Source organism: Varanus komodoensis, unplaced genomic scaffold (assembly GCF_004798865.1).
Source record: "Varanus komodoensis strain SLA01 unplaced genomic scaffold, ASM479886v1 scaffold2, whole genome shotgun sequence".
Classification (NCBI taxonomy): domain Eukaryota; kingdom Metazoa; phylum Chordata; class Lepidosauria; order Squamata; family Varanidae; genus Varanus; species Varanus komodoensis.
The window spans coordinates 43,342,818-43,358,577 of NW_025335568.1; positions in this window are offsets into that span (position 1 = coordinate 43,342,818).

The following is a 15,760-nucleotide window of genomic DNA, read 5'->3' on the forward strand; positions in this document are numbered from 1 at the left end:
CTTGAGCAGGAATGCAAAACTCTTCTCTCTGGTTTCTGTGAAGGTGCTTTATTTTTCTGGTGCTTAGCACTTACAACTGTTCAGTGCTTATCATTGTCAGAACGTGACCTAATTCTAGTAAGACATGGTTTGTACAATTAGAGTCATTGTGTGGCTCCTTTCAAGAGCCAGTGTGTTTGCATTATACTTGAAAAGCCCTGTTGCATAAGTGAAAGTAGAATTTCTGGATGCAAAGGTTTCCCCCAAATGTCTAGGCAGCTTTACACCATAGGGCATGTAAGCCAGCCTTCCCCATTCTGGTTACTTCCAGATATTTTGGACTAGAATTCCCATCTTCTCAGACCGTTGGCCATGCTGGCTGGAGCTGATGGGAATTACAGTCCAAAGCATCTGGAGAAAACTAACTGAGGGGAGGCTGAGGTCAACAACACAAATGGGACTCTTTGGAGTTACTTCTTACTCCAATAAAAACCTGTTTATTCCTGCATGGGTTTTTCATTGGATAGCCAAGTTCAAAGGCTCCAAACCAACTTGTACTCTTTCCATGTAGCAGAGCAAAGGGGTTCTATGCTAGTCAGGGATTCCAGACTGGGGCACAGTTATGTCAGAGCTCTTACAGACACCAACAAGACAGACACTGGGTGGATGCCTGGGTGGCTCAAAGGGTGACCTGCTCTGCCTGAGGAACCAGGCCAAAGTCAGAATTTAAAGGGCCAAGTGAAATCTTGAGTTGCGGACACTCCTCCTGGACAGCTGTATTAATTGCTTGGATGGCAAACTAAACTCCCTTTCATATGGTGACATCCCCTTAGAAGTTCAGAAAGAAAAACACCTTCGTTTAAATATCAGAATTCTTGGTCCAAGTTTCCTTGTCCCTGCCTAGGGAGGAAATGACGAGGCATGATGGTGGAAGAATGAGGAGGAGACCCAATAACTCTTTGCAGTTTAAAGCCTATTCAGGTGTCCAGTTCCTCAGTGATGATGCATGCACTGGCCATGTCCTGGTGGAATACGGTTGGCGCAAGTCTGGTGATAGTGGCAGTGGTGACAGGGCATTCTTCATGTGTAGGGTTTCCAACACAGGGGTAGAAAACTTGACCAATCAGTTCTCTTCCATGGAGGAAACCTATGCCTAGAAATGGTCTTCTTTCCACTGATGATTATTTTGAGTTTTGGTATCAAAGAGTTTGGGCTAACCCATTCACATGGCTGGATACTAAATACCTGAATAGGACTTCAGTAATATTACACTCAGAGTGGTTGTCGTTTCAAATAATAAACCAGTGATTGAATTAGGTCTGCCTGTTAAAGGCACACATCCCTTGGTTTTTATAAATAAAAAGAGGCAAGTGTTTGTGTTTCAAATAACTTAATTGTGGTTCCCCTCATGTCAACATAAAATATAATGCTAATAGCATATATTAGTGCTAATAAGAGATTTCTCTAGAGTTCCATAAGGAATGTTTTGCTGGATCAGACCTCTCTTCTCTAGGGACCTTTTCCACATAGCAGACCATCAGATCCCCATGGAAAGCAATAACCTTCTTCCCTTGTTGCAACTGGTGGCATATTGTCTCTGAACTAGGAAGTTATATACAGCCCCTGGGTTGAATCCAGGCACATTCATACTTAGCTTAGACCCACTGAAATCAGTAGGACTTCAGGTGGTCATGATCAGCTTAAATCCTCATGTCTTAATGGATCTTCTTTAAACATGACTATGTCTTGATCTAAGCCATCATGACTATTGCAAAGAACAAGTGAAATTCTTCAGAGAGTCTGTGCTGCTGCTGCTTCCTCCTTTTCTTCTTCATCTTCTGTGTCAGAATATGTGCCAAAATAAGTCTCCAAATGATTCTCCTTCTCTAAACACTAAAAAACTTGCATTTTAGCCTGCAAGCTGATAACAAATGTTTGGAATAATAGCGCCACAAGACCTTTTGTCTGATATTTTCATGGTCCTTTAAAAAGTGTGATCATGGTTTTAGAATAAAAATAACCTGTAGCTGTTTTAACAGTCTTGCCATTGCTGGCAATGACAAGTTATTCTCTATGTAAAACATGCACTCTTTCTTTCATGCTTAAACTCACACAAAATAATTTATGTAACATTAGCCAAATTTAATTAAACACCATTGTACAAAAGTAACTATAAGGGAAAACCTTCTTGGTAAAATCTTAATGATTGTGCCATTTTAGTTTTCCCAATTAAGGGTTTTCCTATTCAACTGTTTTTGAAATTAATAATAATAACAATAACAACAACAACAATAATAATAATAATAGTGTAGCATAGACAAACATGGTTATCTCCAATTTTTGTATGGCTATTACCATTTAGAGCCTAGAAGTATTTGCATACTGATATGCTTTCTACCATTGTGCTCTCAATGCGTTGATTATCTTCCTTGGTCTTCAGAGCAGAAGAGAAGTACTCTGGCCTCTGCCACAAGTCAGAGGAGAAAGGGTCAAAGGCAAACCTCTTCCTTTGCCATTGTGAAGAATGGAAGAACATTATGACCAGGGAAAGAGCACCATGTCCTCACTGATCTGCCTGAGAAGATGCTGCTGCAGGAAGCTTGTTTTCTTCATGCCTGCCTGTCATTTATTTATTTAAATATTTTGAATCAGCTGACTCAAAATACTCTAAAAATACAACTACTGTACTTTCTACATTTGGAGAACTTTTGAGGGGTCAAATGCAGCTAGTTCTGAATATCCTCTTAAGGTTCTCTGACTTCAGTTTGCGCTTGGACTACAGAGGACACTTTCAAAGTTTCTAGCAATTCTTATATGATTGGGCTCAGCCATTCACACTGACCTGTACTAGAACACGTGGCCTATGGAAGACGTTATACAGGAGGCCTCACATCTGGTAGATGTGCACTGGGGAAGGTCTTAGCTATTGCTGCACTGTGTATAAACAGTCAGGATAGAAGAGTCCTCTTTTCATATCTTTTCTTTGTACCTTCTGCTTTCCTGTGGTTCAAGGGTTTCCAATCTTTCTGGACCTGGAGTCACATTTGGCAATTTGAGAAACTGCTGTGGGCACAACCCTAACACAAAATGGCTCCCATGGAGGATACAGCTAGTTGCATAAAGACTGCACTGAGGGCCTGGCTAGTCAAGAGTGAGCTGGAGAGGTGATGGAGCTGTGGAGACATATGGTTGGCCTAGAGGCTGGGAAAACAGTGAGACAAAACATATGGAAAAAATAAGGCTGGAGGCCAGGAGGAGAGAAACAGTGAGCGAAATGGTGGGGAAGAGAAAGAGCAAGGCTGGAGGCTAGTAAAGGGGAAAAAGAGGATTGTCTGAACTTTTTCCAAGATTTTTATTTTAATTGATTTTTTGAAGGAAACAGGAACTGGAAAGCATGCCATTGGAAGCTCTGCAGGCACTGCCCTGTGAACCCCTGCTGTAAAGCCCTGCTGGTTCAGTCCAGAACATGACAGTTAAGCTTCTTAAGGGCTAAGCTGAATGAAGTCTTCCCCTGTTATGAAAAGGGTTGCAGCGTTCCTGCATTGAGGAAATTAGAGCTACGATAAATAAGCAATTGAGGTTGAATGACAGGTCATAACTGAATATCTTTAAGCAACGTTTCTCTGTCCAGTCTTGTGCACCTTGCAGGGTTGTATCTCTGAAGGGTGTTCTCTGTATTGCCCTATGCGTATGTGTATGTAAGCAGGTGCACATGCATACAAATACAGTCACACTTGAGGAATTCCTGAAAAATGTTGTTCTTGCTTCTGACTCTTAGCTGCCATTAGGATAGCCCTTCCATTAGCAAGCATGTGCTGCTTAGTACGCACATATAAAACCAGTTTCTGCCTTTCCATTCTACTCCAGCTTGGCTGAGCAACCAGTGACAGAAGCTGAGGGTGGATCATAGTTATAAGGATGGGTTTTGTTCTCAGTGGCTGTGTTCACTGGAGGAAAGCAGATGTTGCCATCCCTTTAATAGAGAGTTCTCATAAAAGTGAGCTCATCCCATGGAGAAAAAGGCAAGGGCTACCCTTGAGGAAACTTGTTTGTGTGTGGGTGCAGAGGGAGCTGCACATAGGGTGGCTCTGGGAAGAATGTTCTGCACCCCTAAGTTATTTGTAAAAAGAAGCCTTTTCAGCACATGCACACACAAAGGAATTTTGTGAGTTAAAGACTAAGCATAGATATGACACTGAAGTCCAATTTTTATTCTGAAGTTCAGGAAAAACACTTTACAAGATAATATTTCTATTAATGGCTCTTATGTGAGCCTACTTATGGCTTGCTCAACACCTTAGGCAAATATTAGTTTTCTACTGTAGCACATACTTGGCATTGTTCAAGCTAACCCTTCTCTCAGAGTACATATAGTTTTGTGAAAATGTCAATATATCACTTTTGAAAAATAGCTTGTGCAATCTTGGAATGTCTTTGCAAGCTTGTTTTCCAGCTGGAGTATTAATATTCTCCTTGCTTTCTCAGTTGTTTCAGAGAAATACCCTGTCTTGTACTTGCCAAGGAATCCAGTTTTTGTCATATACTTTTGGGGCCTTTAGTTGTCTCAGTTCACCATTGATATAATCCTAAGCAGGCATGATTATATTGAACTTAGAGGCATTTTGCCCATTAGATGCCGTGAATCTTGGTGGCCATACTGCGTTGAACCCTAATGGGAAGAATAGCTAAAATGGCACTCTTGGGAGTGCATCTGTCCTTTATACGTGTGAGCTTGCATGCATTTGTTTTATATCAGCAGTTGCCATTTTGAAGTATGCATGTATCTCAAGCATACATCTAAAAGAACAATGACCAAAGGGTGATTTTAGTTTATTTTATTCTATTTTATTTGGCCCCAAGTATTATATCTACAACTTGGTGTGTTTTACTTGGAGTCTACTTGAAGAGGCAAGTAGAATGGATTAATGCAGCAGAATTTGCTGCGGTTGTTCAGGTGTGTCACAAACTCCCAGCCAGGTATGATCCCTGGAAGAACCTTCAAGAAATCATAAGATTTTACATATTCTTAAGAACAGTGGAAAAATTGTCAAAAACAAAACAATAAGAAAAAGAAAGAAAATGGGACATAAGAAGTGGTGGTACTACTCATATCCTGGTGTTAGTTGGATTGTGGATTGTGATGCTATAAATATTCATACTGAAAATTAAAAGTAGTGTTGATCTCAGATGCCTATGTAGTAATATTAAGCTAATTCTCTGAGTGTGAATTTCTGCCCAAATGGCATCATACACAAAGCAGAGTGAGGAACCCAAATATTTGCAAGTTAGCCCCACCAAAGTAAAAATAAAAGGTGGGGGGGTGAAAGGGAGGGGGAAAGCCCAAACAGCCCAGCCATTGTTTTCTGGCTGTTGAGGAAAGAAAAAAATTGAAAACCAAGGGAAGGAAAAAAGGAATGGAGTACCTTGGAAGAAGGTGTGGCTGGTTGATTAGAACAGGAGGTGTGACTGGTTGGTTGAACAGGTGTTCTACTTATTGTGCACTGCTCTAAGAATTTTTATGGAAGGGTGTCAGAAATATTTTCTATTTTATTGAGAAAAAGTTTTTTTGATGATTTAAATACACAAATTTTGAGATTTATATGGCAAAAGAACAAATCAAGAATTAAAACAAAAATGCTCCAGGAGGCCAAAAGGAATCGGAGTTTTGGCCTCCCATATTGGTTGTTGTATTATCAAGCATGTGTTCTAGTGTGGCTAAAAGAATGGATAACATTAAGGAACAAAAGGATTTTATATCTTGAAGGTCACGACTTACAAATGGGTTGGCATGCTTTTATGTGGTATGAGAAGTATAAAACTCATGGGTATTTTCAAAATCACTACATTAGGAAGGCATTGATTTTAGTATGGGAAAAATTAAAGATAAAAATTTATAATAAGATACCGAGAAGGCTTTCTCCTATGGAAGCTTTTGTATACCCAAATGAATTAAATTTCAATAAGATTGTGACTTACAATGACATCTTGGACAATGAAGGAAAATTGAAACCAAATCAAGGACTTCAAGACAGAGGTCAGACTAGATGGCCCAGGAGACCCCTTCTGACTAGCTCTGTTTCTATGTTTCTATGTTTCTAAGACCAGAGTATTGATCTTTCTTGGTGGCAGCAAACACAGATAAATTCAAGACATGTTAAAGATTTTAAAATGTATCATTTCTATAAGGAACAAAATACTTTTAATAAATTAATTTTAAAATCAGATGAAAAAATGATTAAAAGATTGTATAATTTTCTTTTAGATATGAAAATGGAAGATGAACAAGTTAAAGAAACAATAACATGGGCACAAAACTTTGGGTATAACATTGAATTGCAAAGTTGTGGGAAAGAAATGTTAAGATAACTTCGGCAACTTCCTGTAAAGAAAACTTATATAAAATGTTTATAGATGGTATCTATCACCCAACAGATTACCTAAATTTTTCCAAATATGTCAAATAAGTGTTGGAAATGTAAACAGAAACCTGGCACATTTTATCACATGTGGTGGACCTGTGATAAAGCAAAAAAATATTGGGTGAAAATACATAGATGGCTTGGGGAAATGTTGCAAAGATCTGTAATGTTTAAACCAGAAATATTTTTGCTAAGCATTCTCCCCAGTGATATTGATAAACAAAGTATAAATTTGCTTTTACATGTAATAACAGTGGCAAGGATCACATATGCGCAATGTTGGAGAAATGAAGAGCTACTAGCTGAAGATTTGATCTTGAACAAGATATTGGACTGTGCAGAAATGGATAGACTGACTTTATCTCTTAACAAAAAAGAAGATGCTGTTTACTATCAAACATGGGACTTTTTCTATCAATGGCTACAGAATCAGAACTATAATATGGGCTAAAATACATAGCATTTGTAGAAAGAAATAAGATTTTGTACACAGTATGTTTGAAGTCTTCAGTGTTTAGTCTACTCACTTTGTTTAGTGAGTAGAAAACAATAAAACTTTAGAACCCAGAAATATGTTCTAAATACATAGTAAATACACAGGGCAAGCATTTTATACAAATTCCTGCTTAAGCCTCAGAGTGCTCTGCTGTAAATATCTATACTCCATAGGAACCTGGAATGTAAGATCTATGAATCAAGGAAAGCTGGACATGGTCAAACATGAGATGACAAGACTGAACATCGACATCATAGGAATCAGTCAACTAAAATGGACAGGAATTGGTGAATTTAATTCATATGACCATCAGCAGGCAAGAATCCCTCAGAAGAAAAATAGTAGCATTCATAGTCAATAAAAGAGTAGAAAAAGCAGTACTGGGATACAATCGCCAAAATAGCAGAATTATCTCAGTTCGAATCCAAGGCAAACCATTCAACATCACAGCAGTCCAAGTCTATGCCCCAACCACTGATGCTGAAGAGACTGAAGTTGACCTGTTCTATGAAGGCCTACAACACCTTCTAGAATTAACACCAAACAATGATGTCCTTATTATCATGTGGGATTGGAATGCTAAAAAAGGAAGCCACAAGATAACCAGAATAACAGGCAAGTTTGGCCTTGGAGTACATAACGAAGCAAAGGCTGGCAGAATACACTGGTCATAGGAAATACTCTTTTCCAACAACAAAAGAGATGACTCTACATATGGACATCACCAGATGGTCAACAAAGAAATCAGATTGACTATGTGCTCTGCAGCCAAAGATGGAGAAGCTCTATACCGTCAGTGAAAACTAGACCAGGAGCTGACTGTGGCTCAGATCATGAGCTTCATGTTGAAAAATTCAGGCTTAAATTGAAAAAGGTAGGGAAAAGCATTAGGCCACTGAGGTATGACCTAAATCATATTCCTTATGCATATACAGTAGAGGTGACAAATAGATTTAAGGATTAGATCTGATAGACAGAGTGCCTGAAGAACTATGGACAGAGGTTTGCAAGAGCTAGCAACTAAAACCATCTGAAAGAAAAAGAAATGCAAGAAAGCAAAATGGCTGTCTGAGGAAGCTTTACAAATAGCTGAGGAAAGAAGGGAAGGGAAAGGCAAAGTAGAAAGGGCAAGATACACCCAAATGAATGCAGAATTCCAGAGAATAGCTAGAAGAGATAGGAATACCTTCTTAAATGAACAGTTTAAAGACATAGATGAAAACAATAGAATAGGGAGGACCAGAGATCTCTTTAAGACAATTGGAGATATGAAGGGGAATGTTTCATGCAAAGATGGGCATGATAAAGGACCAAAATGGCAGGGACCTAAAAGAAACAGAAGAGATTAAGAAGAGGTGGGAAGATTAGACAGAAGAATTATACAAGAAAGATCTTAACGTCCCTGATAACCACGATGGGGTGGTCACTGACCTCAAGCCAGACATCCTGGAATGTGAAGTCAAATGGGCCTTAGGAAGTCTTAGCAACAACAAAGCTAGTGGAAGCGACAGTATTCCAGCTGAGCTATTCAAAATCCTAGCAGATGATGCAGTAAAAGTGCTACACTCAATATGCCAGCAAATTTGGAAAACTCAACAGTGGCCACAGAATAGGAAAAGGTCAGTTTACAATCCAATTCCAAATAAGGGCAATGCCAAAGAATGTTCAAACTACAGCACCATTGCACATGCTAGCAAAGATATGCAAAATCCTACAAGCTAGGCTCCAGCTTGTTGAAGGGTTAGTGCATGGACGCTAATTGAACGACCTTCTCTAAAACCTGCTGATTCATCAGCCAAAATATTCTCAGTCATAATCCAGCCCTGAAGCTTATAAAAGAAAAAAAAAAAAAAAGAAAAAAGAAAAAAACAAAATATTGAAATAGAATGTGTTCAAAGAAATCTAATTTACTTGAAAAGAGAATTTTATGAAAATAGTAATAGGAATTCCAAAATGCTGGCCAGAGCCACACAAGTCAAAAAAACAAAAAAATTAATTGGAGTAATAAAGAATGAAATAGGGAAAAAATGTAACAAGATGAAAGAAAAACTTTTAATTTTTCACAGGTTTTTTGATAATTTATATAAGGGAAATGAAATTCATTTGAAACTAAGTCAAAAATATATAGAAAATATATAGAAAAATATATAGAAAATAAATATAATAAAGAGTAAAATTTGAGAAGATAAAGAAATAATGGAAATTCAAATAGAAGAAAAGATAATGAAACTTATTAATAAACTAACAATCAGTAAAGCAACAGGATCTGATGGATTGGGTGCTGAATACTATAAAAAAAATCAAAAAATTATTAGTTCCTAAGATGAAAATGATATTTAATAAAATAATGGAAGGGGAAAGAATTCCAAGCTCTTGGAAACAATTCATGATAGTACTGATAGCAAAACCCAATAAAGATCTTACAAACCCTGGATCTTATAAACCCATATCTCTCATTAATCAAGATGCTAAGATTTTTACAGTGATATTGGTAAATAGATTGAATTTAAATATATAAGAAATGATCAATATGGGTTTATAAAAGGTCCACATATGTCAGAGATAGTAAGGAGAGTATTAAATATTAACTATTATATTGAGAAGCAAAATATAAAGGCAAGTATACTAGCATTACATATATCTAAAGCCTTTGACTGTGTGGAATGGCCAACAGTGAAGATCTTAATATAGAAGATCTGATTTGGAGTAAAGTTTAAGAAAGTAATAAATCAATTATATTTAGAAAATATGGCAAAAATAATTGTAAATGATGGTATTACAGAAACAATAATCCTAAGCCAAAGGATGAGACAGGGTTGTACATTATCCCCAGTACTATTTGCATTAATGATGGAAGTACTGGAAAATGCAATTGGGAATGATATACAGATAGACGGAATTGGAGTATGTCAGAAAATTAAAATAAATTTATTTGCGGATGACACGTTAACATTTCAAGACCCAATGAATACTATAGACCTGTGCAGGGAGAAGGACAGGGGGAGTACATCCCTGTTGGTTCTTCTGGACCTCTCGGCGGCTTTCGATACCATCGACCATGGTATCCTTCTGGATAGACTTGCGGGATTGGGGGTTGGAGGCACTGCTTTGCAGTGGTTCCGCTCCTATCTCGACGGTCGATTCCAGAAGGTAGTGCTGGGGGACCATGTCTCTACGTCATGGCAGCTATGCCATGGGGTACCACAGGGCTCCATTCTATCCCCTCTGCTATTTAACATCTATATGAAACCGCTGGGAGAGGTCATCAGGAGGTGTGGGCTGCGGAATCATCAATACGCTGATGATACCCAGCTTTACCTCTCATTCTCCACTAATCCAGGTGAGGCAGTGGCTGTGCTGAACCGGTGCTTGGCCGAGGTAAGGGAATGGATGAGGGCCAATAAACTGAAACTCAACCCAGACAAGATGGAGGTCCTGTTGGTTGGCGGATCGGGTTTTGGAGAGGGTGGATTTGACCTGGTCCTGAATGGTGCAACACTCCCTCTTAGAGATAAGGTCTGCAGCTTAGGAGTACTCCTCGACCCGGAGCTTTCTTTGGAAGCTCAGGTGACAGCGGTAGCGAGGAACGCCTTCCTTCAGCTTCGGCTGATTAATCAGCTGTGCCCCTACCTGGAGTACGACTGCCTGGCGACGGTGACACACGTGCTGGTGACTTCCCGCCTAGACTTCTGTAACGCGCTTTACGTGGGGCTTCCCCTGAAGACAGTCCGAACACTTCAATTGGTGCAAAATAGAGCTGCCAGGTTGCTGACGGGGACGGGGCGTTATGCTCACATGACTCCAGTCCTCCATCAGCTTCACTGGCTTCCCATTGAAGCCCGGGCCCAATTCAAGGTGTTGATTATGACCTACAAAGCCCTAAACGGCTTGGGTCCTGGCTACCTGAACGAGTGCTTACATCCGTATATGCCCGACCGCCCTTTGAGATCTGCGGGAGAGTCCCTTCTCCGGGAACCCTCCATGAAAGAAATTAGGAGAGTAAGTACCCGGAGGAGGGCTTTCTCTGCGGTGGCGCCCAACCTATGGAATTCACTCCCCAAAGAGGTCCGCCTGGCACCGTCGTTACTGGTTTTTCGGCGCCAGGTCAAGACCTTTTTATTTAAACATCATTTCAATTGTTAAAACATATGATCTGGCCTGGGCAACTTCTTCTTCCTTCTCTTTCTCCTCCTATATTTTTATTTTATACTGATAATTTTAATTTTGTATTTGTAAATCAATGTATTTTTTGTATTTTTATATTTAATGGTAATTTATTATGTACTATTGTATTTCAATGTATTTTATCATGTTGTAAGCCGCCCCGAGGTTTCAGCAAGGGGCGGCATAGAAATGTTATAATAATAATAAAATAATAATAGAGAGAATATATTTTCATTTAAAGGAATTTGGGAAATAGTGTGGATTGCAAGTTAATTGGGAAAAATTGGAAATGATGTTATATAAACGTAATAGTGAAGAATTGGATATATTAAAAGAAATATATAAAAATATTAGACAATATTAGATATTTAGGAATTGATATTCCAAAAGATAGTGAAGAATTAAAGAAGAAAAATTATGAAAAATTGAAGGAGGATATAAAAGAAAATATGAAAAGGTAAAATTATCATGGTTTGGAAGTAACAAAAATGAAAATTCTGCCGAAGATAAATTTCTTGTTTTGGATGATCCCAATCAGGTTTTATAATCAAGAATTAAAGGAAAGGCAGAAATTATTGGAGGTTTATTTTAATGGAGTGAATAGAGCAAGAATAAGTAAAGCTCTCTGGTATGAATCACAAAAAAAAAAAAAAAAGGAGGACTGGGCATTCCAGATGTTAAAAAGTATTGGGTTACAAATCAAATAAAGATAGTTCCAGATATTATAGCTCAAAGGAAAGAATTAATATGGAGTGATATTGAATTAAAAGAATTAAGGGAAATAGGCGATCACTTGGAGATATATTGGTTTTAAAAGGTTATGAAAAAGATTATTAAGAGAATTCAAAATCCCTTTTTAAAAAATACAATGGAAATATGGGAAAAATTGAGACAACAGGTAATCCTGGGTATTGCTCCATTAGCACCAGTGGTTGAAATGGAGAAATTCCCAAAAATAGAATCAATGGATTGTATTAATAAAAGATTATATAAATTTCTGGAGTGGATATGGATATAATTGAAGTATATTATATTTTATTAGTTGTTATAATATATGAATCAAGTAGAGGTTTTATTGGTCTACAGGGTGGTGGGGCCCTTTATTATTTACTTTTTCAATTATTAATTGAATTTTTCTGTTATTGATATTATGAAGTGGTTTTTTTATTTTCTTTCCCCCCTTTTTAAATTTTTTAAATACAGAAAGAAAAAAAACCATAAATACAACAAATATTACATACAAAAACTCAATAATTAAAAGTAAGTAATAAAGTTACTGATTTAATAAATTAGTAAGTAATAAAGGTACTGATATCAGTTACTGATATCCTGATTAGCAAACCATCTAAGAGTATGCTAGATGGAAGTGGGGTTCCATCAGAATCAGACTGAAATAGTGCTCATCAATGACACCTTCTCAAACTAGGGATAGGTAATGTTGGGAAAATTCAGCTAAATCCTGGCAGAAAAGGGATGCTTATGTGTCTTTGTGTTATACAATGCTTGCACCCCTTTTTCTCACAAAGCACCCCCCCCAAAAAAAAAAAAAAACCAATTCTAAGACTGGTTACTGTTTGGCATTTGCTGTTACTTTAAGATGTGGGACTTGATGGCTTCACCCAAGAAGCTGCCAGGGCTGTTGTTTTGCTGATCAGTAAGAACTGGTCAGGCTGCCAGGTTAACAGCATTGCAATCACCCTCATTTGCATGCCATGACTCACAATAATTCCATGGTCGTTATGTTAATATCCTGCAATCAAATGCCATTGTACTGAGCTCCCTCTGCAGATTTCTCACCTACTTCTGATGGTTATAGATTATACATTCAAATGTAGTGAGAGCAGTACATCTTCAGTGCATTAATAATGAGATGGTGAGTCTTTATTCTTCCAAAAGTGACCTATAACTTTTTTGCAAGTGTAAGGGCTTTCAGTAGCCACTTTTACTGTCTATATGAAAGTCCCCACATCATCACAGGGGTATAATTTAAAAGCACATGGGCATCTACTATTATCACAGATTTTTCAAGAACAAAATTTACACATTTTTTAATCCAAATCAGATATAGCTGTGGATATATGCATACACATACATTCTATCCTGGAATCAGTAATCTGTTGCATGAGTCTATTAAACTGAAATTCATTTGAGATAAGATGGAGGTGCTGATTATTAATGGCTTCTCAGACTAAGGAAGTGGTGTTTGACCTGACTTGGAAGAGACTGCACTCTTGCTAAAAAACTGCAACCTTAGATGCTTTTAATTTTGGTATTGCTGCTTTTCATCTTTCACCTGTGCCTTTCACCACTAGAACATGGAGCTTTTATTTGAAATGTGTTTGGAAATAACTAGTGCAGAATGGATTTGAGATTGACTATGACTGACAGCAACCAATGTTGCTCCATCTGTTTTCATGGCCAGGATATTTCGAAGGTCACTGTAAAATGCTAATCTTGGCCTAACAGATCTTAATGTAGTGTAACTAGAAGACCACCATTTTCATAGGAACCTGCTCACCAATTAAGGTTCTTTTCAGATATTTATCCTTGCTCCCTTTGTAGGATAAGCAAGCAGCCAGAAGGGACAGTGCCTTGTTTTTGGCAGATCCCAAATTTGTTATAAAACCTGTCCACATGCTTATTCACCTAGCATCATCTTTGCTAGCATTTAGACACCAGGCAATGTCCTTCCTATTATCTCTAAGCTTCACATGCCTTTAAAAATACTTCAAATACTTTTTAAAAATGTTATTTACCTTCATTTATCTGAATGTTTAATTGCAAGCTCTGCTACTTTATGTTGCTTCCAGTTTTCTGTTTGGTCTTTTTTTCCTTTCTGAGGAAATGTTCCAGTTCTTTATTTAGTAAAGGGCAATTCCGTTGACTTCTGTCCAGTTTTATTGGAATAAACTTGTCTTACCAAGAGGACACTCAGCTTATTTCAAAGCCAATCTGAATATGCCCCATGCCCATTGAGGCACAAGTCCTCTCACCACCAGAGAAGACTTCTTAAATTTGTATGTAATAGCAACCCTGTCTATGGATGCTGTGAGGAAGGATTCACTTGACTTCCTCTACTTCACTCTAGATAATTGGTTCATTGTTTTGACTAAACTAATTGGATAATGGAGGCTGTAGCTTAGTGGTAGAGCACACTGCAAGCAGAAGGTTCATTCTCAATCCTTGGCATTGCCAGTTGAGGATGGAAAACTTCTGCCTGACTCCTGGAGAGCTGCCACTAGTCTGTATGAGTAATACTGGGCTAGAAAGACCCATAATCTGACTTAGTGTGAGGCAGTGTTCTGTGTTTCTATGTGAGAGTTGGGAAGTGGTGTGGATGGGATTTTGGGGCTCTGTGAAATGCTCACACAGTATCAACTGAAGAACCTCATGCACTTAGGAGTGTGCAGACAGGGCCAGAACAACTGGAAACATGGAGTGCACTCAAGCAATGATGTAAAGAGTGTGCAGACACAAACCATGGGGAGAAAAACATTTCTAGTTCAGGGGAAATGCCTTGTAAACATTGAAAATGAAGCTAAAACCCAAACAGCTATGCTTCATACTAGAGGAACACTTATCAATTACATATGAAAACAGAGAATGTTTTTCACTGAAACAGACTTCTTAAAGAGCCTCTGTGTTTGGTTGAAAATGAATTCTTTGTCAGTGTTTAGATCTACTTTAGTGAACTTTTAAAAAAGATACTTTTAACCCATTAAGGCTTTTAAACCTTGCTTATTAAACTTACCTAGATTCCTATAGATATAGGAAGGGTGGGTAAGTTCCACTATAATGTGATTGTGTGCTTGTATTTCCTTACCTCCCTCACTGTGTTTACAAAGAATGCAGTGCAAATTGTATATGGAGAAGAAGAGGCCTTCAGCAAGTCTCCAAGTTTAGTCTATGAAGAATGCGTAATAAACAAAGATGAGTAAAGGCCACTTGCTTTGGCCAAGAATGCATTGGTTTCTTGTTATGTTGTTTTCTTGGCTTCCAGTCTTGTTCTAACAACATGTTGTCTTCTTCACTTTCCATGTCATGGTTACTCAAACCAAACCAAAATTTTTTCATGGTGCCTCTTTTAGTAGACATACCCAGTCTTTCCCAGTTACCAGTATTCTTGACATTGGCCATGCTGGCTGGGGGTAATGGGAACTGAAGTCCAAAATCTCAGGCGATGGAAGGCTAGTATAGTTCCATTCATTGCTCTGTTTCTGGTTGCTGATGCCCATTTAACTTATACTGTTTTAAAAAATGTTTTTCCAGCATACAGTGCTGGGTGGACTGAGTGCTGAGCACATTTTATGATGTCTGGATTCAGTAAATGAAAATTGGTCTGAATCATGAAAAGGATTGCTCCTGCCTACCACATACTTCCTGAAACATTTTGTTTTTTTAAGAGACACAATCCCCATTTAAAGAGCTTCCTTGTCCTCAGGGGAAATCTTTGAACTTTCAGCTTACCTCCAGGAGGAGGGTTAATGAAAAAGGCTTGAAGAAACAAGATACTCTGAGATACCTTTAAAAAAATCAACACAATCAAAAATAAATCCTGTCAGATTAATTTAATCTTATTCTTTGACTAGGTAACCTCACTGAGGGAACACTGTGGACATAATCTGCCTAGACTTCAGCAAAGCTTTTGACATAGTGCCACATGACAAATTAGCAAACACTGGACTAGATGGAAAAACTATTA